The sequence below is a fragment of the Marmota monax genome, unplaced genomic scaffold (genome assembly GCF_021218885.2).
Source record: "Marmota monax isolate L192 unplaced genomic scaffold, Marmota_monax_Labrador192_F-V1.1 WCK01_AAM20220418_F8-fsc00056, whole genome shotgun sequence".
Taxonomy (NCBI): Eukaryota; Metazoa; Chordata; class Mammalia; order Rodentia; family Sciuridae; genus Marmota; species Marmota monax.
In genome coordinates, this window is record NW_026695212.1 from 11,465,092 (window position 1) to 11,492,278 (window position 27,187).

At 35.3% G+C, this 27,187-nt stretch overlaps 1 pseudogene; it reads left to right on the forward strand.

Annotated features, from left to right (window-relative positions):
- Positions 1–7,658: 7,658 nt before the first annotated feature.
- Positions 7,659–8,141, forward strand: LOC124083914 (oligosaccharyltransferase complex subunit OSTC-like; annotated as a pseudogene).
- The last annotated feature ends 19,046 nt before the right edge of the window (positions 8,142–27,187 follow it).

Genomic DNA, 27,187 nt, shown 5'->3' on the forward strand with positions numbered 1-27,187 from the left:
AGAAGGTAGTGAAGGCATAGATAAATTTCTTAAGTCATATGATCTGCCCAGATTGAGTCAGGAGGATATAGACAACCTAAACAGACCAATATCAATTGAGGAAATAGAAGAAACCATCAAAAGACTACCAACTTTGAAAAGCCCAGGTCCGGATGGGTATACAGCAGAATTTTACAAAACCTTTAAAGAAGAACTAATACCAATACTTTTCAAGCTACTTCAGGAAATAGAAAAGGAGGGAGAACTTCCAAATTCATTCTATGAGGCCAACATCACCCTGATTCCTAAACCAGACAAAGACACTTCAAAGAAAGAAAACTACAGACCAATATCTCTAATGAACCTAGATGCAAAAATCCTCAATAAAATTCTGGCGAATCGGATACAAAAACATATCAAAAAAATTGTACACCATGATCAAGTAGGATTCATCCCTGGGATGCAAGGCTGGTTCAATATACGGAAATCAATAAATGTTATTCACCACATCAATAGACTTAAAAATAAGAACCATACGATCATCTCGATAGATGCGGAAAAAGCATTCGACAAAGTACAGCATCCCTTTATGTTCAAAACTCTAGAAAAACTAGGGATAACAGGAACATACCTCAATATTGTAAAAGCAATCTATGCTAAGCCTCAGGCTAGCATCATTCTGAATGGAGAAAAACTGAAGGCATTCCCTCTAAAATCTGGAACAAGACAGGGATGCCCTCTCTCTCCACTTCTCTTCAACATAGTTCTCGAAACACTGGCCAGAGCAATTAGACAGACGAAAGAAATTAAAGGAATCAAAATAGGAAAAGAAGAACTTAAATTATCACTATTTGCAGATGATATGATTCTATACCTAGCAGACCCAAAAGGCTCTACAAAGAAACTATTAGAGCTAATAAATGAATTCAGCAAAGTGGCAGGATTTAAAATCAACACGCATAAATCAAAGGCATTCCTGTATATCAGCGACAAATCCTCTGAAATGGAAATGAGGACAACCACTCCATTCAAAATATCTTCAAAAAAATAAAATACTTGGGAATCAACCTAACAAAAGAGGTGAAAGACTTATACAATGAAAACTACAGAACCCTAAAGAGAGAAATAGAAGAAGATCTTAGAAGATGGAAAAATATACCCTGTTCATGGATAGGCAGAACTAACATCATCAAAATGGCGATATTACCAAAAGTTCTCTATAGGTTTAATGCAATGCCAATCAAAATCCCAAAGGCATTTCTTGTAGAAATAGAGAAAGCAATCATGAAATTCATATGGAAAAATAAAAGACCCAGAATAGCAAAAACAATGCTAAGCAAGAAGTGTGAATCAGGCGGCATAGCGATACCAGACGTCAAACTATACTACAGAGCAATAGTAACAAAAACAGCATGGTACTGGTACCAAAACAGGCGGGTGGACCAATGGTACAGAATAGAGGACTCAGAAACCGATCCACAAAACTACAACTATCTTATATTTGATAAAGGGGCTAAAAGCATGCAATGGAGGAAGGACAGCATCTTCAACAAATGGTGCTGGGAAAACTGGAAATCCATATGCAACAAAATGAAACTGAATCCCTTTCTCTCGCCATGCACAAAAGTGAATTCAAAATGGATCAAGGAGCTCGATATCAAATCAGAGACGCGCCGTCTGATAGAAGAAAAAGTTGGCTACGATCTACAGTCGGTGGGGTCGGGCTCCAAATTCCTCAATAGGACACCCATAGCACAAAAGTTAATAACTAGAATCAACAAATGGGACTTACTCAAACTAAAAAGTTTTTTCTCAGCAAAAGAAACAATAAGAGAGGTAAATAGGGAGCCTACACCCTGGGAACAAATCTTTACTCCTCACACTTCAGATAGAGCCCTAATATCCAGAGTATACAAAGAACTCAAAAAATTAGACATTAAGAGAACAAACAACCCAATCAACAAATGGGCCAAGGACCTCAACAGACACTTCTCAGAGGAGGACCTACAGTCAATCAACAAGTACATGAAAAAATGCTCAACATCTCTAGCTGTCAGAGAAATGCAAATCAAAACCACCCTAAGATACCATCTCACTCCAGTAAGATTGGCAGCCATTAGGAAGTCAAACAACAACAAGTGCTGGCGAGGATGTGGGGAAAAGGGTACACTTGTACATTGCTGGTGGGACTGCAGATTGGTGCAGCCAATTTGGAAAGCAGTATGGAGATTTCTTGGAAAGCTGGGAATGGAGCCACCATTTGACCCAGCTATTCCCCTTCTTGGTCTATTCCCTAAAGACCTAAAAAGAGCATGCTACAGGGACACTGCTACATCGATGTTCATAGCAGCACAGTTCACAATAGCAAGACTGTGGAACCAACCTAGATGCCCTTCAATAGACGAATGGATAAAAAAAATGTGGCATTTATACACAATGGAGTATTACTCTGCATTAAAAAATGACAAAATCATAGAATTTACAGGGAAATGGATGGCATTAGAGCAGATTATGCTAAGTGAAGCTAGCCAATCCCTAAAAAACAAATGCCAAATGTCTTCTTTGATATAAAGAGAGTAACTAAGAACAGAGTAGGGACGAAGAGCAGGAGAAGAAGATTAACATTTAACAGGGATGAGAGGTGGGAGGGAAAGGGAGAGAGAAGGGAAATTGCATGGTAATGGAAGGAGACCCTCAGGGTTATACAGTGGAGGAGGTAGAGAGAGAGGAGGGGAGGGGAGGGGATAGGTGGGGAGGGGGGAGGGGGGAGGATGTGAAAGGCAGCGAAGCACAACAGACACTAGTATGGCAATTTGTAAATCAATGGATGTGTAACTGATGTGATTCTGCAATCTGTGTATGGGGTGAAGGTGGGAGTTCATAACCCACTTGAATCAAAGTGTGGAATATGATATGTCAAGAAATTTGTAATGTTTTGAACAACCCACAATAAAAAATTAAAAAAAAATAAATAAAAAAAAATAAAATGCTTATTAATCATATCAATTCCCATAAATTCACATCTGTATCAAAGTCTTATTTCTGTTTCAACAGTAGTAGTAAAAATAGTAGTAAAATACTGGAAGCAATTGATATTAATCAATTCGATGGTTTAGGTGGGTACTAAAAAAGGATAAGTCCAATATAGTTATAAAAAATATATGTCCAGTTCTATGGGGGTATAGTAAAAAATACAATGTAACATATATCTATGTATGAATCTGATATTTATATAAAACTTATGCAATTTATATCTACATATATAAGTATAATGTGTATTGTAAAAAAACAATACTGTATATTTTACATGAACACACATATGTAACTAAAGAAATTTGTAGAAGATGAATTGGTACTACATGAACTAAGTGCAAAGGAGAGAGGAAGTTTAAGGGAAAATCAGATCAAAGTGTTAAATGAATACCATAAAAATTATTATACATTATCATCATTGTCTAATAATGTAATGAGGAATATAACTCAATTTAGTTGAGTGTACCTGAAAACTTCAAGTTATAACATTCATTACCAGCAAGGGCATGGGCAAAACAAATACTCATATATGTAGATAATACTATTCAGGATGTACACTCTAATTTTTATGAAAATTTACTTTGGGCATTAGGGGCATATACATAATAAGCTAGCCAATGCCCTCCTGAGAGCCATTGCCAAGTAGGAATGACACATGGCAATTTCTTTGTCAGCCTACCCAATGTTGCTTAGAGGAAGGACTCTCCATATTGGACCCAGGTCATTTGCAGTGACATGGCATGTAAGGTGACCTTGCTCAAGGACCAGGGTGGATCCGGGTTTAGGGCAGATCAGGGTTTAGGGCTCTCCTTGGATTTAGGGCGGTTCCAGGTTTAAGTGTACCCTGCTGGGAATAGGGCGTATCCTGCTGCCTCAGGCTTGCCCGCTCCTTGAGTTCCCGTTGAGTTCTCACGGGATTCAGAGAGTATTTGGGATGCAGAACGTGGAATTTGGCGGAGAACGTGGATTTCCCCAGAACGTGTGTAGAGTGCCGGAGTGAGTTCGGGAATAAAGAGTTGCTGTTTGAATCTACAAGGTGTGTGGTGGCTTGTGATTTTGTGCCCAGCCAGACTGTGGCAATGCCCAAGCCTATACTTTATAGGAAAATCTTCACTACTCTGGGCTACCAAGGTCATTTTTTAAGCACTTGGGCCTTACCTTTTATCTGGTTTCTAAGATGTTGCTCTCATTCAACAGTTGTTTATAGAACTCTAAGTACATAACACAAACTCACTGACTATTTGTTCTAATATTTTACTGATTCCCATTCCATTTCTCTAATTCTACCATTAATTTATTTTTCAAAGTGCGTTTATCCCTAAATCTGAAAATTTCCAAAGCTCAGTAATTTTTTGCCTAGAATATTCATTACATCCCTCCTCCATTCTCATGCTTTTTAATACTATTAACTTCATTTCCAAATCTGTTTTTTCATCTAGATATTTTTGCATTCATATCATTTCACTGCCTAAAAATGAACATAAGTCAATTGAATTCCGTTATTTTCTCCCCTAAGTAGTTCTCATTCCCAATTACTATTTACTTCTTTGGGTACATTGTTATCCCAACGACCATGTAAGCTCTACAACTAAATTGTATATTTGTTTTACTGTTCTCTTCCATGTATTAATCACATCCATTCTCATAAATTTGCATCCATGTTAGTTTTCTACTGCTAAATTGTAACAAATTACCACCAAATTAATGCCTTAAAAATAACACAACATTATTATCCTGAAGTTCCGGAGGACTAAAGCATGAAATGGATCTCATTGAACTAAAAGCAAGACTTCAGAGGGTTTTCTCCTTTTGGAAGATTCTTGGGAAAAATTAATCTTCTTTCTTCTTCTAGTTTCAAGATGCTACCCTCATTCATTACCTCATGGTTCTCTTTCATCTTCAAAGTCTGCAGTGACTGTTGGGTTTTTCTTATGCTGCTACCTCTCTGGGTTTCTTATTTCTATAGGTATCTTTCATTTTTAATGACCATTCCAATTACTTCGGTCCCAACTGAATAATCCTGAATAATATAACAAATAATATATGATTAACAACATTAATTCTGTTTTCAACCTTAATTCTTCCCACATTTCCTATGTAACATAGCATACTGACAGAATATTGGATTAGGACATTGTTGGGGAATCATTATTCTAATTACCACAATATTCAACTCACAGCAATTCAAATATCACCTATGTCTTATTTATTGTTTTTCTTTCTTCATAATTTAGGACCAATGCCCTGATAAACCTTTTCCTCCCAAGTATTTCTAGGGTCCCTACCAGATAACCTTGCATGTACTCAGATCAAGTCATTCTTGGAACTGCGCCCATATGTCTCTTCCTTGGACTTTTTGGTTCAATATGAGCATTTCCTCCAGTTGATGTTAAAATCTTGCAGATCACAGTTGTCAGTCTTGTCCCACCATTTCTGCTACTGCTGCAGCAGGGGCATTCAAATACCAGAAGCATCAAACCTTTGCACCAAAGGGAAATACTTCTTTCCACATTTTGTTTCATGTCATACTAGAAGATACCAAAGCAGAGTTGCTTGCTCCCATCTTAGAGACTTTTAAATAACATTCAGTTTTTACTTTAAAACATAGGTCCATCAAATCCAACTAACAAAATTATGTATATTCAGCATCACTATTCCTAAAAATAACAAATGTTTCTTTTGTTTTCTAATACCTCACAGTTAACATCCTTTTCTTATATGTTGAATTTTCATCCAAGGAACTTCTTAGTGCCTTGTTCAAATAGACTTTTGGTAGAACTGACCATTATCACTCTTACCAGACCTGTCTGAATCCAGTGGTGTTATAACTCTACCCGAATGCAATCAATTGCAACCTCAGCTTCTCATGCCTATTTCTTCTTCACTTTTACACAATCACAAAACTAGCCCTGGAGGGAGGTTTCATTTAATATTTGGATATTTGCAATCATCACCACCATCCCACCATTCATCTGCTTCCAACTCAACATGACAACACTGATTAAGATTCCTAAATCAATGCTATTTCTACATTTGAAAATGTTTGGCAGTTTTCTGTGAGCTTGCCAATGAAGTACCACCAATCAATCTAAACATTCAATAATCTTCCTAAGATTTATGATATGACTTCCATTTTTCTCACTTTTGTTCTTGTCTTTCTTCATCTTAGCCCTTATGTCATAAATGTCCTTCCTTTTCAAACTAAATCACATTGTTTTTAAGTATCTGTTACAAATTTCCACCTCTTAGAACAGTTTTGAAATTATCTAAGACAATTTCAAGTTATCTGGAAATTCAGTAAATCATTTGTTGCTTAAATGATTGAATGCATTTAGTTTATGTTTAATAAATGTCAGCTTGTGGTTTATGTGCCTATGTCCAAACATTATCTCTTGAAAGTATAAACTAAATAATTCACAAGGTTAGCACAACTTTTTTATTATCTACTCAGGCTATCGAACCACTAACAGCCCCAGGTGTTACTCTGTTCTTTCTTGCTGGCCTTGTACCCAGTAATTCCATATTAATCCTCATCCAGCTATTGTTTAAAAAAAAAAAAGGAGAAGGAGGAGGAGGAGCAGGAGGAAGAGGAGGAGGAGGATCAGGGGGAGGAGGAGGAGGAGGAGAAGTAGAGGGAGGAGGAGGAGGAGCAGCAGCAGCAGCAGGGGGAAGAGGAGGAGGAGGAACAGGGGAGGAGGAAAAGGAAGAGGAGGAGGAGGAGCAGCAGGGGGAGGAGGAGGAGGAAGAGTAGGGGGAGGCGGAGAAGGAGGAGGAGGAGCAGGGGGAGGAGGAGGAGGAGTAGGAGCAGGGGAAGAAGGAGAAGGAGGAGGAGCAGGAGCAGGAGAATAAGAATAAGAATTTGACAATTCTATTATTCCCTGCCTTTACCAGTACCTCTAGTAAGTCTCTTCCTAAGGCCCCTACCTGTCTTCTTAGAAAACTCCCTTTGCCAACTGCTGCAAACTCCTAATCTTTTTCAATGGCTTGTCTTCAATTTCATCCAGATATGACAGTGGTTCCTTTGATGCTACATCAAAATATATAATTCTTTAAATTTCAGAATTTCTTAGAAAAATTTCCTTTATTTCACCATTCATAACTTTTCTGGGTCAAATTACTGTCATATCATCCCTACCAAATCATGGAACCCGTTTATCCAGAGATGAGGTGAACATCTCTCAATTAAAGGAGACTATCATTCAATACCTAATAACATTAGGGAAGGAAGGATTTCTCCACAAAGCTTTTCCAGATGAAAAACGCTGTATAATCTCCAAATAACAGAATCACTTTGGGCAACAGAGGAAAATAGCTTCAAGGGTTCAGAGATGTCTTTACTCTGATGTAACATTTTTATAGAGATCTCAAATGAGGTAGAGCTTATGGGGGTGTGGGAAGCACCAGTGTTGCTGTAGGTGCTGTTAACACTACATAGTTCCAACAAAAGAACTAAGATTTAAGACACTGAACAGACCGAAAGAGGCTACATTTGGGAACGTAAATGTTGTCTGTTGAGTTACTCAATGTTGCTTGGTTGGAATACATCTAATTGTCCTAGAGAGCTTCGAGAGTTAGGTAAGTGACATAGAAATCAAATAGAAAAAAAAAAAAGTAGAGGCCCGAGAGCTGCCCCGAACACCACCAACATGGAGACTTTGTACTGGGTCCTGTTCTTAGTGCTCGAATGTCCCAATCTGAAGCTAAGAAGCTGCCCTGGGTGCACATGTTGTCGGCCATGATGGTGTACACTCTGGTGGTGGTGTCTTATTTCCTCATCAGCAGAGGAATAATTTATGATGTTATTGTTGAACCTCCGAGTTTTGGCTCTAAGACTGATGACCATGGGCATCAGAGGCCAGTAGCTTTCTTGGCCTACAGAGTAAATGGGACAATACATCATGGAAGGACTTGCATCCAGCTTTCTGTTTACAATGGGGGGTTTAGGTTTCATAATCCTGGACCGATCCATTGCACCAAATATTCCAAAACTCAATAGATTTCTTCTTCTATTCATTGGATTCATCTGTGCCCTACAGAGCTTTTTCATGGCTAGAGTATTCATGAAAATGAAACTGCCAGGATATTTTTCAAAAAGATTTTTATTTTTTATCAACTTTACTAACATGTAAACATAGTCTTTTTAAAAATTTGATATTGAATTAATAATCTTGGGTATAAATGTTTGTTTTACTGAATGAATTACCCATCAATATACAAATTATATGATTTATATCCATAAGCAGTCATAAAATAAAACATGGAGAATATGTGAAGCTTTGGACCTGTGAAATGTTACTAACCAAAATTTGGTCCATGCTCTAGACTGCTGGCTTCCCCAATTATGAAATAAGTATTATAATCATCCAGTATTATATAAGAATGTTGTTTGATTGAAATATATTTTGTGCCAAGTGATCACATGCATTTATTTAAATGTATAATTTTCTTGTAGATATTGCACATATATATAGACAATAATTATTTTTAGGGACATATAGAGAAAGTAAATTCTGTCAAAGTAAAACATAAAAATGGATGAAATCTACTATATATTGGATCCATTAGATAAATTTTAGGCTAACAAAATAATATGTAATATCAATAATATCAGAACAATACAAAAGTTAGATTTAAGTGGTTTTTAAAAGCTAAAATACTGACATTTAATTTATTAATTTTTGACATAGGTAAAAATCATGGAGTATCAGATAGCTATATCAAAAACAAGATACCCTATACCATTTTTTTCCAACCCTAGTGTCACTCTTCAGATGCATTCAACAGCTTTGTTCCTCCAGCATTGACTGCAGTGCTTCTAGATAAACAATTATAAGTATTTCCTATGGTTTTTGAGGAATTGCTAACTAAATCACCACCTTTTGCAATTTATCCTCACCTGTCCATCCCTAATGTAGTTATTAAAGAATCTTTGCTTAAATTACAGACATTAACACTATAATCTAAAATTTGTGTACACTGAGCCAAGTAGTCTACTAAGATTGCATGTCTTTTGTCATAGAACTCTTAGTCTTTGTCAAAATAATCATCTCTGCATCTTCCTTACTTTTGTTTAGCTTTCTAGATTTTCACTGGTGATTTTTTTTTTCAAAGAAACTGTAATATGTCTGTCATGTGTTTTTCGTTCATCCTGTGGTGAGTAGGGTGTGACCTTCAGCCTTGGTTCACATGGATTAATTCTAAGAAATTGCCCTGTATTATTTTTTTCTTAATTCTCCTGCTTTCTTACCCCTTCTGTTTTCTAATGCCGTAGCAAGATTATGAGATTAATATATATTGGGATATCAATATTTATGTTTATCTTTTTGTCTTATTCCTTTTTTTGTTTTTCTTTCTAATCTTTCAAAAGTTATTTTATTTAATTATCCATTTGTGCTACATTGATATTCTATTGCTATGTAATTCGTTAGCCATTTTTAGAAGATTCTCTCCAAAGAAGTATTAAATGTGAACCCGAACCCAGGGGTGCTTTGCCACAGAGCTACATCCCCAGTCCTTTTTATTTTGTTTTTATTCTTTTTTTTTTTTTTTTTTGAGGAAGGGTCTTGCTAAGTTCTTAAAGGTCTCACTAAGTTGCTGAGGCTGGACTTGAATCTGCAATCCTTGTGCCTCAGTCTCCATAGTTGCTGGGATTACTGTTGTATGCCACAACACCCAATTCAAAGGGTCATATATAAATAAATATTGTATGGTTCCAGTTATAAGAGATTTTCATAATAGGCAAATCCATTGAGACATAGACTAGTAGTTGACATGGAATGGGTGAGGAATTGGGACTGACTGCTAATAAGCATGATGTTTCTTTTGAATCATGATTAGAAATGTTCTGGAATTAGATAATGGTGAGGATTACACAACATTGTCAGAGCAATGAACTATACACTTTGAAATGCTAAAAACTTGATGTTTTGTGAATTATATTTCAGTTTTTAACAAACCATACCCACATTATTTTTAGGGACATATAGAGAAAGCCAAGAAAAACTAAATTGATATTTTTTAAATGGAGGTGGAACATCCAAGTGATGATGACTTATTACTGTGAAAACACATCATCAATATATGATTCATGGTACAGAAACATAATGATTTATAAAACTCAATTCAATGGCAAGACTCTTATATACATCAGGTTAAAAACTCATATCTTAAGTTAACTTATAAGCTTCATATTTTACAAATTTTTTTATGCACCCATTTTCTGTGTAACACTTTACATTTACTAAGTTCATATGTCACTATTTTTAGGACTCTAATGAAAAATATGCTTAAACCATAACATTCCAAACATCTATTTTTATTTGCAATTATTAATATTAGCACTGATAGACTCGTATAATTATTTTTGAAATACTAATTATTCCAAAGTAAATAAAATGCAATAATGTGAATATAGTATTTAATGAAAGAAAATTAGATAAAACTAACTAAAACAATATTTATAAATTACAAAGTTATCCATTTCTAATTCAGTTTGTTGTTGTTGTTTTGGGGGCGGGTGTTTGCAGAGTTTTGCACATGTACATGCAAATCTAGTCGCTTGTCAGGCAGTGCAGAGCCACTGGGTAAGGCAACAATCTAACAGCCTTAGCCTGCCATTTACTTGTGCCCTGCTGGAAACCTCTATTAAGATATTACATTAAAAAGTCCACGGAAATGTCAATGTTAAAACTCCTAAGTTTGTAGGACCTGAATCAGAAAAACCAATGAGCATTAAATTAAAGAAGGGACTTCTTATAATTTAATAGTATAGTCTATTCTGAGACATGAGATTGGAGAAGGCAGTTAATGGAAATCTAAAATAAACCATGAAAATATAATCAGTTCTTTCTCTTACAGAAGCATTGCACAAACCTAATCTGTTTAAATACAGATGTCTGAAGATGCTGCATAAAGTTTAGGAAAAGCTACAGTATTTACTTTATAAATCTTTTTGGTTCACAATAAATTGAAAGTATGAACTCCTGTCCGCCCCCTCAAGTAAGGAAAATTTTTATGCAAACAGTAATAAATGGAAATATTTAAATTATTTTTCATTGTTTAAGAGGCCCTAACATATATGATTGCTTAAAATATGAGAATAGTCCAGAACTGATTTTAATAATACAAGACAGCAGGTATTCTAATGTATGGTATTCCTGACTATGTAGGGAATGAATGAGAAAACTACTCATTATTTTATTATTTTTAAACTTATTGTTTTTAAACTTACACACTCTGAATTCTGATACAGGACAATTAGAGTTCTCAAATGGGAATAACAGAGCCTGCACATCTTTCAAGGTGAAAAAGCCCTGTATCTTTGGTCACTGGATGGACAGCTGTCAAGGCTTCATTTCCCACCAATCATATCTTCAGAGTCTTGGCTTCCATATTCCTCATACAGAAACCTTCAGAAACTCCATAGTACCATCTTAGAAAGTCTGAACTCCGCACCTAAACAAAATCCAAACCAATTCACTGCCACAGTTAAGAGGAAGTATTTATCTAGGCATTTAGAAGCTACTTCCTTCCAGTTGAAGAATTCAGTATCATTAATCTTTCAATGCTTTATAAAAAGCAGGAAATTTTCAATAATTCAATGGACCATGGCATTTCTACCTCCAGGATAAGAAGACACAAACCTAATCAGATGATTTTACTTTTGAAAAGGCTGGTACAAAATTGCAAACTTCTAACTGAGCTTCCAGTTTATAAAGCTCAATATTACTTTTCTTCCTGAAATTATTTATGTTTCTCATTTATTGCATTAGTTCTTGCAATTAGTGTGTTTATTTATAACTTTCCTAGGTTATTATGTAATTTTCTTGCTGAAAAATTTTGCCGATTTCCTCTAATAATTGCACTGATGACTTATAAATATGACAAGATAATTTACATAAAAAGAAAGAAGACTGAGGTCTGAGTCCTGAATACATTTAGAAGGATTTTAAGTCTGAAGTGGCCAAGAAAAAAGACTGAAACAGGTTACCCAGGGAGATAGGAGAGAAGTCAGAAGAATGCAGTGTCATGGAAATCAACAAATCAATCTATAGTCAGGAATGAGAAGTGATAAACTATGTTGAATAAAAGGAGGGCTATTAGATTTGACAATAGGAAATAGTGAACAAAAGCCAGGTTGACATGAACTGAAGAGGGTGAGTTTAGTGTTAAAAGATCTATTTGAGGACTTTTAAAAAATTTATTCTAATTAGTTATACATGACAGCACAATTCATTTCATTTTATTGCACAAATGGAGCACAACTTTTCATTTCTCTTGTTGCACAAGATGTAGAGATGCACCATTTAAATGTGCAATCCTACATGTACCAAGGGTAATGATGTCCTTCTCGTTTCACCATTTTTCCTATCCCCATGCCCACTCTTTATCCCTCCTTCCCCTTTGCCCAATCCAAAGTTCCTCCATATTTCCCATGCCTTCCCACCCAATTATGGATTAGCATTCACTTATCAGAGAGAACATTCAGCCCTTGGTTTTTTTGAGATTGGCTTACTTTGCTTAGTATGATATTCTCCAACTCCATTCATTTACCTGCAAATGTCATAATTTTATTCTCTTTTAATGCTGAGTAATATTTTGAAGAGAAGCCGAGATATAGGACAATAACTAAATGTTAGTATAGGGTCCAGTAAGCTTATTTTTTTTCTTTTTATCATAGATTGAGAATGTTTGTGTAACGACAGCAGTGATAAATCACAGAAACCAGCGTGACTTGAGGACTTAGAAGTGCTTTCTCAAATGCCCAGACCTATGTGAGATTTCCAGGTCCCTATAGGACAAATCATTGGCAGAGGAAAGCCCAGTCCCCAAACAACTAAGATTGAATGTCCTGTCAGCAGAGCTGGAACTAAAGTAAAGCACACAGACAACAACCCCAGACATAAAATTTAAAGCAGCATAAAAAAAAACAACAACAAAACCCTCAATAATCATACAAGCTATTTTAATACAACAATTTAAAAATAAAATTAATTTTGAAATAAAATTAAAATAAGCTGAATTTAAAAATTACAAATACTGAGATACTGTATATTAAAATTAATAATACAGATCTCCTTTCTCCTTACATTTTAAATATTTTATTGTTCATGGACATTTTTGTATTAAGTTTTATTTTTAAAAATATCATACTAAAGTAAAGTTGTCTTGACCATTGAGTTTTTTTGTGTCCTGTTAGTTTTGCGTCTGAGGAAGCTACCTCTAACACGGGCCCCAGCCCTGTGCTTCCTCCCAGCCCAGTGAATGAGAAATAAAGGAGTATGACTCTTTTGCAAATATAGGAAGAGTGTACCATATACTTCAGAATTTTTATTTTTATGTTTTTGGAGCTTAATATCAAAAATTTTTAAATGAGTTTATTTTCTCAAGAAGTTTCAAGTTCACAGCAAAATTGAGAGAAAAGTACTGAGATCATTCATATGTCTCTTGTCTCCACACATGCAATGCTCTCCCACTATCAACAGCCCTCACCAGTGATATGTTTGTTACAGTTGGTGAACTTATATTGACACACAACTGTCCAAAGTCCATATTTTATATCAATATTCCATCTTGGCAGTATGCATCCTATGATTTGAACAAAAGTATAATGACATATATCCACCACTGTAGTATCATAAGAGTATCTTCACTACCCTGAAGATCTCCTGTGTTTGAACTTTTTGTCCCCCCTTCCTCACACTCCTGTGCCCTGAATCCTGGAAGTCACTGGTCTTTTTACTATCGTTATAGTTTACCCATTTCCAGAATGTCATGAAGTTTGAATCACATAGTATGTAGCCTTTTGAACTGGCTTCTTTCACTTAATAATATACAGTTGAGTTTCCTCCATGTTTTTTTCATGGCTTAAAAAACCTAATTTTTTTTATTGCTGAATACTATTTCATGTCTGGATGTACCACAGACTGTTTATCATTCACCTACTGCAGAATAACTTGGTTCCTTCCAAGTTTTAACAATTATAAAATAAAACTGCTATAAACATCTGTGGGCAGGTCTTTGTGTGAAACTGTGCTTTCAACTTCTTTGGTAAAGACCAAGGAGTGTGATCACTGGATCACATAGAAGAATGTTGAATTTTATAAGAAACTGTCAAATTGTCTTCCAAGGTAACTGTACCATTTCACATTCCCACCATTAACGAATAGGACTTCCTGTTGCTCCACATCCCCTCTAGCATCTGGGTTGCCAATGTTCCTAATTTTGAACATTCTAATAGGTTTGCAGGGGTCTGTTACTGTTTCATTTCTCTGATGGCATATGTTGTGGAACACAGTTTTATTTGCTTGTCTGTTACCTATGTATTTTATTCGGTAAATCCTTTAATTTAGTGCCTCAAATGGCCATGCCAATTTCTAATTCCCATTCAAAGTTTTGTGGTTAGGAAGTTTTAAGGGCATGGCACATGTTCCGTTACTTCATAAGCAAAATTTTCTGTCTCCTTCAGTGACTTGTCTACCACAGAAGCTCAAGTCAGGTGTATCATTGTATAGAATTAAATGCTTGATTGGTCACAGTGAAAAGTCTTGGCTCTCTGTTATCAATAAGTGATTTGCCTTAAAAACCAATGGGATGGAATGGGAAAAAAAAAGTTCTTGGACTATTGTAGGTACTCAGAAAGACCTTAATTACTGTTAGGGGTTGAATTTTGACTACTGCCTCTCCCTTCAGTTTTATGTTGACATTCTAACCCCTAGGACCTCAGCATGTCACTTTATTGGGAGACAGGGTCTTTACAGAGGTAATCAAATAAAGATTAACATGGACCCTAATCCAGTGTGATTGAGGTCTGCATAAAAGGGACTACTTGGACATAGATACATGCAGAGGGAAGATTGAGGAGATACCAGGAAAACATACAAACGTGAAGGCAGCCAATTGGTCTTTTCATTTTCAGTGCAAACATGGTCATTTAAACCTTGAAGAGTCTTCCTCTCCAAGCCCGTTTACTCATTCCTTCAATCCATCTCCAATTCCCTGTCATTTTCTTCCTGCATAAGATTTAGCTGACATAGGAATAAATTCCTATGAAAGAAAAAGGCATAATTTGTTAGTAAATATGTCTTTTTTTGTAGCTATTTCCTTGAGCAACTTTTAACAGAGTGCACTACTGTGCAATACAATTTCTATCTTGTCGTTATTTGTTTTTAGAAAAGGAGAAATGGGTTGCCCAGGGCATTATAAAATGTGGGTAGGGAGGGAAATGATGGAAAAGTTTTTGGAAGAATTTGATATCCAGGCTTCAGTTGTTCTAATAAATTCATACCTTAACAATTTAAAAATTTTAATTCTGTATGGAGTTCATATTTTTAAATAGGCAACATTAAATCATTTCCATTCAGCATCATAGTTAAAATTTTAGTTGAGAGATGAAATTGCATGTATTTACTGTGTACAACATGATGTTTTGAAGCTCATCTATATCTTATGCAATGACTAAATTTTTCTAATTACCAGATGCATTACCTCATAATTATAATTTTTGTGATGGCAGTACTTATACTCTCGGTATCTTTTATATAAATTTTTGTATCTTTTAATCAATCTTTCCCAAACAGTTCCCCCAAACACCTCAAACTCTGGTAATCACCATTCTACTCTCTACTTCTCTGAGACCAAATGTTTTGTATTCTACAAGATTGAGATAATGCAATATTTGTCTTTCTGTACCTGGCTTATTTCACTTAACATAATTTCCTCCTAGCTCATCAGTGTCACAAATGACAGGATATCTGTTTTTTTTATGGATGACTAGTATTCCATTGTGCAAATATACAATATTTTTCTATCCATTAATCCATTGATGAAAATTTAAGTTGATTCCATATCATGGCTATTATGAATAGTGCTGAAATGAACATGTGAGTGCAGATAACTCTTCAATATACCAATTTCATTTATTTTGGATATATATCGAATAGTGGGGCTTCTGAGTCATACAGCAGTTCTATTTTCATTTTTTTTTTTTTTGAGGACTCTTTACACTATTTTCCACAATGGCTAATTTACTCACCAATAGTATGCAAGGGCTCCCTTTTTACACAACACTTTTAATCTTTGTCTATAATAACAGCCATTCTCACAAGTGTGAGGTGATATTCCATTGTGGTTTTGACTTGTACTTCTCTGATGATTTGGGATCTTGAATATTTTTTGTATATCAATTGGCCATTTGCATGTCTTTTTTTTTTTTTTGAGAAATATCTATTCAGGCCTTCCCCCAATTTTTTAAAAAATATTTATTTTTTAGTTTTAAGTGGACACAACATCTTTATTTTACATTTATGTGGTGCTGATGATTGAACTCAGTGCCTCAAGCATGCTAGGCAAGCACTCTACCACTGAGCCATATCCCCAGACCCCCCTTTCCCAATTTTTAATTGAGTTATTTTCTTGCTATTGAGTTGTCTGAGTTCTTTATATATTCTGGGATATTAACCATTTATTGTACATTTAATTTATAAATATTTTCTCCCAATCTGCAGCCTTCCTATTTACTTTGTTAGTTATTTCCTTTGCTATGAATATTCTTAATTTGACATAACCCCATTGTCTACTTTTGATTCATTTTCCCAGTACAGTTTATTGGAGAGACTGTCCTTCCTTCATTGTGTATTCATGGTACCTTTGTTGAAAATCAGTTGGCTATAAATGTGGAGATTTAATTTTTTTCGGGGCTCTCTATTCTGTTCCATTGGTCTATGTGTCTATTTTTATGCCAGTACCATGTTGTTTTGATTACTCAAGCATCGCAGTATATTTTGAAGTGAACATGTGAGTGCTGATGCCTCCAGTTTTATTCTTTTGTTAAAGTTTGCTTTGGTTATTTGAGGCATTTAGTGGATTTCTATGAATTTGAGGATGGATTTTTCTATTTCTGCAAAGAATGTCATTGGTATTTTGGTAAAAATTGGGTTGAATCTGTAGATTACTTTAATATGGACAGTTTAAACATTAACTCTCTCAATCCATAAACACATAATATCTTTGCATTTGTTTGTATCTTCTTCAAATTTCATCATTAATATTTTGTGGTTTTTAGTATAACAATATTTCACTGTCTTGCTTAAATTTACTTCTAAGTATTTTATTTTCAGACATACACACACACACACACACACCATTCACTTTTTTTTTCTTTTGAAGTGCCAGGGATAGAACCCAGGACCTCGTGCAATTCCTCTATCACTAACCCATACCCCCAGCCTCTCAATGTTATAATTTTAATACTAAATCTATGGTTTATAAACACATTTTTAAAGTTCTGTCATATGTAATTTTGTCATATGTAGCATTTAATTTTATTATTTGATTTATTTAAGTATTTATTAGGATCTATGATGAGCCAGTCCTTGTTATAAGCATACTTGTGAAAATTGTAAGTCTTTTAGAGTTTAAGATATTTGTAATAAATGTAATACATAATTAAGTAACGGTATATTATATGAAGATTAAATGTAAAAGAAAAAAAATAGAATGGGATTAGAGTAATATGAAATGAGATTGAGCATAATTTTAAACATGACTGGTCAAGTTTGGTATTGAGAAAGTGACTCAAAGCATATGAGAAAATGACCTCTATAGAACCTGGAAGAAAATCAACAGCCAGTATAGATGACCTAAGGCAAGAGTGTACCTGGTATGTTTGAGGAACAATGAGGTGGCTGGTGCGGCTAGAACTAAGTGAGTCGGCAGAGTAGGACATTTTGGTCAGAGGACTAAGGGGAGGTCGTGGGCATCGATCATGGCGGAATCTCTGAATCTCTTCTTTAAGAGCTACCTACTATTCTTTCATTCATTCATACATTTATTTGATAAACATTTATGGTTGTCTGCAGCATGTGAAAGACTTTGTTAGACCCTGGTGTTGCAGAGTGGAATAAGACATCCTTTATGCCTTCAAAATATAAGTCCTGGAGAGTACAGGTGAAGGTCAGTGACTAGGTGTGGTAAGTGATTGGCAACCTGGGTATATAAAGAAATAATGCTTTAGTGTGTGTGTGTGCGCGCGTGTGTGATGAAAATGACTAAAAGACAGGAAGATGATGCTTGAGGTAAGCTTTGGAGGAGTTACTTAAGGCAAATAAGGCTGGAGGGCAGACAGAAGGCAGGGTTTCCATGCATTTTTTATTTGTGTTTTCCTTTTGGGTTTAAGTGTCAGAAGGTTCTATTTATGAAATTTCTTCTAAGCAATTCAAAACATGTTTTCAAGTCTCATGTGTATTATCATGAATATTAGGTCTCTTTCTTATACTCTCCATTGCATTCTGAGTATCCTTTGCCTCTTGTATATCATCATATCAATTATTATTTTCCTTATAGGGTAATTGGTTTTTCCTTTTTTATTGATCACTATATTCCCATTGATTAGTAAAGTTCCTGGATATGTTTCTGGCCCATAAATGAGAAATAAAAATTAGTTGGCTGACATAAATGTAAAAACTTGTATCTGCCTAATTAATCCTAATGTTTTAGATCATTTTTGTTGATATTTTATGCATTATATCTTTTCTGTCTTTAACTTGTCTTATCCTATATTCTGTATGAATAACTGACATTTTAAAAGCATGGTTTCAATTAAAATCTATTGCAGTTATTTAAAATATATCAAGTAAATTTTCTTTCTTGATGCTTGTGTTTTACCCTTTTTCATGACTATTCTTTCTTCTTAAGATTTATGTGTTACTAAACTTCACAGTTTCCAGAACATCCCCCAAATTTTGAGTTTTTCTGTAATCCTGCAGCAGCTGGTGTTCTAGTGTCTCTGAAGAAAGATGCATGAATGGGAAAAATGTTGGAAGTTGGCCTACCTTAAAATGGCCACTCTGACCACTATGTGATAGGTGCCACTTAATAATATACTCTGGCAGGCTTGAATTACATGGTATTTATTAAAGAGTTCTGTATATGTCACTCCATTGTTTCTGGCAGTGTGACACTCTGAAGTTTGGTCTGTTGCTACTTCCTATTTACTTTCTCCTCACTTTTGAGGTTTAGTGATTTCATCATTTTATTCTTGGAATTTGAGCTTTTTTACTAGAGCATATCACAGCACTGACTCATTTGACACCAGATGTATTTTTTCCATTTTCATCTTTATTTTTAACTCCAGTACTTTTACATTACAATGTTGATTATCAAGTTTGCTCCATCACTCAGGTGTTTTTGTAAGATATTTTAAGAATAGATTTCAATGACTTATTATCCATATTTATACCCACATTACACTTTTATACTTCTATATCTTTCTTTGAATTTATCTGCTTTTTTATAAATGGCATCTATTTATGTGACATTACATTTTTTTTTGTATTGAAGATCTTTGTTTCTTAGTGATGTCAGATTAGTGTTTCTCCACTTACCTCTGTTACCTTGCAAGTTTCTCTTTCCATTCCTTAAGCTAGATCCCATCAACTGCATCTCTTGAGGCAGTCTTTTCTTCAAAATTCAATGAGAAGTTATCTTGTAGGAAAATTGAAGAAAAGAATATGTGCATAATCATCTGTTTTGTATACCCGTTTCAGTATCGTTTTCCAATTAGAACATTGAATTCTAGTTTATTAAAAGTCTCACCAGTGTTCTTTATGGTTGACTAATTCTGAAGGTATAGATAAGCACTAATCTTAATTAAAAGTATTTAGCACTAATTACTTTTTATCCTTAAGCAAACCCATAGTTATTCGCACTTAATCTTTCCTTTTACAAACCTACATTGAATACTTATTACATGTCAGGCACTGTGCTAGATACCTGAGTATATAAACATGATTCATATAGTCACTGTCCTCATGTGACTATTTGTCCAGGTTCATTAACTCTGCTTGTGATTAGCTGTTCAAGGATTAGGTCCTAAATTTGGTATTGGATCAGCTCCCTGTTTTCAGGGAGTCCAAATCCCCTACTTTTTTGTATTAGCTGAAAGCAAAAACAAAAACTACAACTAAACAATATATAAGAATAGTCCACAAAATCTTCTCTACTGTAGACTCTTCTATTGCAGACTCTTCTCTATTGTATTCTACAGCTCTACTTGCCATATAATACAGCATTGTCAGTGATCTAGACTCCAACCACAGAAGGCAGACGTGGCAGGAGTTAAGAGGCTGGCGAGTATGTATTAAAGTGGTAAACGGATTGCTAATTCAGATATAAATTTGGTAAGAAATGGAAAACCTATTACTTAAAATGACTCCTAGGCATTTACTTATTGAATAGTACAACGGTGATGTTGGGTCTCTCCTTCAAATGCTAGCAGGCATAGTGTGGAGGTGAAGTCAGACATTTGCCAGACATCAGGCATCAAGGGAAATCCAGATTGGCTTTTGTCATTTGCAACATTGTTTCAATCTGCATGCTAGATGGTAATGCCATGTCTAGGTTGGTATTACTGGCGTAGGAAGAAAATGCTAGGATCTCAGATTCTAATTATACATTTAAGACAGACAAAAGTATGTTTCAATTTGTTATACGGCATTACATATTTCCCCAAACCATATGCATGCCTATGATGCTGTCCAATGTTATAGAAATATCAACAGATAAGGCCATCCACATAATCCCAGTAACTTTGGAGGCCAAGACAAGAAGATCACAAGTTCAAAGTCAGCCCCAGCAATTTAGAGAGGTTCTTAGCAAGACCCTGCCTCAAAATAAAAAAATAAAAGGGCTGGGGATGTGGCTCAATGGTTAAGCATCCCTAGGTTCAATCCCTGGCAACAAAAATAAATAAATAAATAAGTAAAAAGAAGTATGAACAGAAAACTATTAAGCAGATTGACCATCCTTCTCTATCAGCTCTCTCTCTTGACAAACTTCATTAAGGTTATCGGGGAAGAATGACTATGTATATAAGTATATGTGTATATATATATGGTATTGGTGAAGAATGAATATATATTTGGGATCAGTAAAGAATGAATATATATTTAATATATTCATATATCTCCATAAGGGCAAAAAAGAATACAAGACAACAGTGGCTAATAAGACTTCAAAAAATTGAGGAGACAGTAAACAAATGAAGAAAGCATAGTTTACTTTTCAGAATATAAAAAACAGGAATTCAAATGCCTGTAGTACCTATAAGAATCAATCTGCCTTGCAGAATGCCTGGAACATGGGGTGGGGTATATGATTGATAAGACAATTGGATGAAAATCTATGCAAAAAGTAGTTGGACTTCCCTCATCCCTTAAATCATTTTCCTGAGGCAGACAGGAAACTACCCAACCCCCATCCATGGTAGCTAACAGAATGCTTAGTCTGGACAAGTGAAGTCAGAGAGCTTCTGGTTCCAGAGACAACAGGCATAGCTTAAAAAAGAAAAAAAAAATAAAGAGGTGAGTTTCTGAGCTAAAAATAGATCATATAAAATATGTACACTGAAGTTTAGGACTAGCAGGCTGCTTCCCTTGCCTTGTTCCCAGAATCCTAGAGAGAATCCTAGTAAGTGGGTTTTATACCCTCCTGTCACCAATACACACCAATCTGCTCCTCGTTTTCACATATGAAAAGGCAACTAATGATTACACATTTGAGAAATGATTAAACATTTGAGAAACGAAAATTTGTGAGACAGTGATTCAAAACAAACGGGGGAAGAAAAAAAAAAAAAAACTCCTGGAGAGAAACAAAGATAATCAATGAAACAGAAACAAACAAACAAACAAAAGTCATAGTTAATAATATCAAGGAGGTAAGAAAAGATAATCTGTCTTTGTAAAAAAAAAAATGAGGCCAACACAGCTTATGGAAATTAAAAATATAAGAAACCAGAAGAGGCGTGCTTCAGCCTCTTTGGATGGCATGGCCACCAAGCTGCGGAGAGACCACAGTCTGGAAGAGCAGGAACGCCAGTAGAAGAAGAGGTACATCAGTGACATAAAGCTGGGGTGGTGAGGCAGAGGAGATGGCAGTGGCAGCAGAGGGCTGTGTGCCTGGTGGAGGCACTGATGAGCTGGCAGGTCCTTGACTCAGGAAAGACTCCTTCATTTCTCTGTGCCTAGCTTTCTTTAGGCCAGACACTGCATCTCCCATCTGGTGAAGGATTTGGTATCATAGGTCCTGGTAGTCTGGAATGGGTCCAGCAGTCTGAGCTGTTAAAGTTTTATCTGGAACAGGAATAAAAATTCCTATCACAAGAAAAGAGGGTGGTGCTTGATGGGGGCTTCCTTTGAGAATCACAACATATTGAAGATGGAGAAGTGCTAAGATCTAACGGATTTAACCAACTTTTTTTTTTTTTTTGATCTTGTAAGAAACTTTTGTCTTGGATGCCGATATTTTGGACAGATCCTTGGCTCTTGCGAAGGTGAAACAAAATTTGTCTTGCATGGGAGTCTGTTGTTTTGCTGGTTGCCAAAATTGTTGAAGAATAATGCAATATTTCATCTATTCATGAAGTAATCTGGATTAGTTAATGTAAATGTACCTCTTCTGACAGAAAGTAAATGGAAAACATAATTTAAAAAAATCAGAGCTATGAATTGGGTCCTACTGTGGGTCAAATTAATTGAATCCCCTAAATAAACTGTGGGTCAAATTAATTGAATCCCCTAAATATTTGAAAAATGTTTTTAGTAATTTTGCTTTTATTCAAATTCTAATAAAGGACTCGTTCTACTTACTATTGCTGTAAAAATTTATGATAATGCCACAACTTAGCTTAAAGCAACCATTTTATTTTGTTCACAAAGGAATCAATCAAGAATATGAAAGTCCTGACTGGGTGGTTGTCACTTGGGATCCTTCTAGTAGTGAGAAGGTGACTAGGACTACAATCAACCCAAGGTGCCTCACTCATGTGGTAGATAATTGTTGCCTGATCTCAGCTGGGAGCTCTGCTCTGGCTATTAACCAGAGAACCTGCATGTGGCCTCTCCAGTTTGACAGTCCCAGATAGTCTGACTTCTTACCTGGTGGCTTAAGGATCCCAGAAAATAAGGCAAAACAGATTTTCCTTGCAGTAACACTTGAGCCATCAACTATTAGCTGCAAGCAAGGAACAAGTCACCCAGATCCAAGTAAAGGGGACACCTCCTGTTGTGGAGTTTATTATGCAAGAATAATATATAGAATGAGAAATTCAGATGCAGCTATTTTGGGAAAATATAATCTGTTGCAGGGTCCAGGGTTATCAGTGCTCTTAGTGTGTATGCCAAAGATATTAGGAATGTTGACTCCAAAATTAGCCTTACACATCTATCATCTCCCAGTTAACTTGAATAAAAACAAATTTTTGTATTGATCTTACTTTAACCTGCCCCTTCACTGCATGCTTGGAAGGAAGAGTTGATAGCCTTAATGAAAGATCTTTATTTCCTTCTGGGTTGTGCTGAAGGAAGAAGTTTGATAATAATGGGCATTAATTAGATGAAGAAGGAAGTAGTGGCATTAAGATTATTTGTACACATTTTAAAAATGTCTCTTTAAGAGAATAGCTTTAATAATTGCCATGTGGAATAATCAGGGAAAAAAACTTTTGATTTTTTTTTGTTTGTTTGTTTTAGGCAAGAAATATATACTGAGTGAACTTTTCATGCATGATTGTAGTAAACATTATATCTATACCTCAATCTACACCTATAGGGATGCTCATATTTATTCAATAATCACATCAAGTATAGTTGCAAAAATAGAGACTTATTGATAAGCAGCCTCCCAGATTCAAACAGCTAATTTATAGGAGTGCTCAAGTTTGAAATCTGAATTCTGTTACAATAATATTTCAATTAAGATATAAATATAAGCACATACATTTTCCAGATGGAATGGTCATCTGACTGCTTCCTCAAAATTACTTTTCCTGGGCAATATATGTTTTCAAAAAATCTTCTGTAAAAGACTCTTCAACTATTGAATAAATGTACAACTTTTCATAAGTGACACATAATGATTTCCTTGACATGCAGTTAATTTTTTCATATCGGCTTTATCATCATAAAATCCCAGGAAATTCAGCATACAGCTGCAAAGGTAAAAATCCTTTCATTTTGTATCAAAACTCAATTATCCATGTCTCAGAAGTCCCATTCTAACTTGAAAAAAATAAAAAATAAACACAACAGGAAGCTTGATTGTTTCTCCTGCATTAGATTTGTCACTAGATAGGTAAATTTTTTATTCAAGTCCTTCCAAATAACTCTGCCTTACTTCAATATCCAAAAACTATACAAATCAGTTTATAAAAGATTAAAAAGAAAAATCTAAAGATGTATATCCATCAGTACATTTTCACAACTTATACAATCTCCAAAATCTTTCATTGTTCCAATTTTTATATGAAATATTCTAATTTCCATCCCAATAATACCTTCATAAATCATGTTTCAGGGTAGTGGATGATTATTCCCGTGGGGCAACACAGGCAGGCCTCCTGTACTGCTTTATGCCTAGTTGGTGCCCATGTTATATCAAGTACGCCCTGGAGGTGTTTGAATCTGTAACCCCCTATGTCAGACAGTGAGCCGTGCCATTTGGGGGTAAGTCATGCCGACCGCCAGATCTAACAGAACTGCAGCTGTGAACTGACTTAAGCTGATTTAGTAACACACAACTAAAAGGTTCCTTTTAGTAGTTAACCATGACTGCCCCCAAAATCCTTGACATAGGTGAGAATTAGCAATTAGCTACACTTCCCTCATTGCCAGGTTATAATGACATACATTTTGAACCAAATTCTGTGTGTCTATGTTTATTAAGCAAACATTTCTCAGCAAGAAGGCAGCAGCTTTTCCTTTTTAGAGCTCCAAGCCCCGCTGTGTATGAAAAGCTCACAGGAGGAGGCAGCAGCAACATTCTAGGGGAAGGATCTGGCTGCCTTATTGTTTGTCAGGCAACTAGAAGTTGTTCTAATCCACAGGTGGTGGGCAAGACCATTTAAGGCTCTACCAAAACTGTTTTCATGGACAAAATTTACTAAGCTTAGCAGTCTAGTTAGCTAGGCATCAGATGTTACCTGAGTTCCAAATAGTTGAATTGAATATGGTAGTACCTGAGCAGTGAGTCTTTGTGGCCAATCATGCTAGCTAAAATCCAGTCTGTATATTCTTTTTGTTTTGCTTTTAGTTGACAAATAATAATTCTACATATTTATGGGATATGATATGTTTTGATGCATGTTTACAATGTAAAAAGATCAATTCAGGCTAACAAATCCATCACCTCATGTATTTAATGTTTTAGTAGGCTTTTCTGTTTCTGTGACCAAAAGAGTAGATAAGAATAACTCGAAGAGGAAATTACTATTTTGGTTCAAGGTTTCAGGGGTTCAGTCCATGTTAAGCTGACTACACAGCTTTGGGTTCCAGGTGAGGCAGAACATCATGGCATAAGAGCATGGTGGAGCAAAGTATCTCAGGATATGATCGCCAGGAAGTAGAGAGGGAACTCTGCTCAACAGGAACAAAATAACAAACCCCAAAGGCATGGCCCCAGTAACCTATCTCCTCCAACCACACCCTACCTGCTCCCAGTTACCACTCAGTTAATCCATATTAGTGTATTAATCCACTGATTAGGTTACACTCTCATAACATAACCAATTCACCCCCTGAACATTCTTGGATTGTCTCACATATGAGTTTTAGAGGGACACCTCATATCTAAACCATAACACTTAGTACTTTTATGGTGAAAAATATTAATAAATCTAATTTTAAATTATTTTTAAAATACACAATACATTATAATTTATGGTATTTAACCATTCTGTGAACAGATCACTAAAACATTCCTCCTAATTAAAATGGATTCCTTATTAAGGCAATTTATTGTCCCTTTTGTTGAATCTTGCACTAAGTAGTACATTTATACTACTTACATAGTTTGTGCTAAAGTGTTTTTATCCAAATGTGTTCATATTCAAGAACCATAACAATGGATGCTTAATAATCACACATAGTCTGCAAATACTGATTTAATACTTATCCCAGGTCAGACACTGTAATTAGACACCAGGATCACTAAGGTAAATAAGGTAGTTACTACCTTAAAAGAGTTTGCAATTGAATGGGAGAAATATAAGCATAAGCAAAGCAATGATTATAGTGTAAAGTGATAAATGCCAGTTTACCCAGTGTACTTCTGGGATCCCCCAAAGACAAGTAGTAGTATTCTAGAGGTAGTATTAGAAGACCAGAAAAAAATTAATTTACATGTATAAAGTAGAGATAATCATTTTAAATCAAAGTAGCAGTGCTTGTATGAAAGTACTAAGATTTGAAACCTCACAATCCATTTTAAAAGTTATAAGTAGTTGAGATTGGCTAGAAGAAAGTAAGGAATGAGCTGAGTATAGGAAGACAAGATTGGGGAGAACAGATCAGTTAGGTTTTGTGTGTTAAGGTCAGAAGTCTGACTTTTTCTGCAAGATATGAGTTATCAGGGAAGAATGTTATTCAACAAATAATGTACATTTTAAAAGGTCAGTTGAAAGCAACATGTAGAATGGGTTGAAATAGGGTAGAGGCGGCGGCACAGGGTGATGGAGGCCAACACCACTTAAGGAATGGTAAGAGCTTAACCTAAGGTGTAAGCATTGAGAATAGTAAATACAGATTCAGAAGTAACCAATGATAGACTTGAGGCTGACTGGGAGTGTGAGAAAAATCTAGAATATCTCGGAGCCTTTGGCAAATTGCATGGATGGTGCTACCCATCAATTTTAAAATGACTAAATAATGGCCACATGAATAATTGTTCCAATATGGGCATTTTATTCTTTATTAAATTAAGTGAAGCAATCCAATAAACAAGTTTTCCTTAAAGTTTGTGTAACTTTAAAATTAAAATGGAGGGATATTACATGTGGTTCTTCTCATTATCAGACAATAATACATTCCCGTCAATACTCTAGATTCTCTTTGGATTCTCTGTGTTCTTCTCTTGCTTGGCTTGTGATATATATATATTCAGCCCCTCTACTTTTTAAGCTCTTTCACTGTAGATGTTTGTCTTTCCTGGTCAACCCAGTAGTAAGTACAATTCATTACACTACGTATTTTTTATTTCTTCAAGCACTATAAACTATAATCTCACAAAAACATGTTAAGTAATTTGTAGTATTGCATACAATTCTCTTATTATAACTGAAAATAACTTTTGATTAGAAGTCAAAAGTAATGGGTTAAAAAAGATAGCATTTATAGCTGCATCA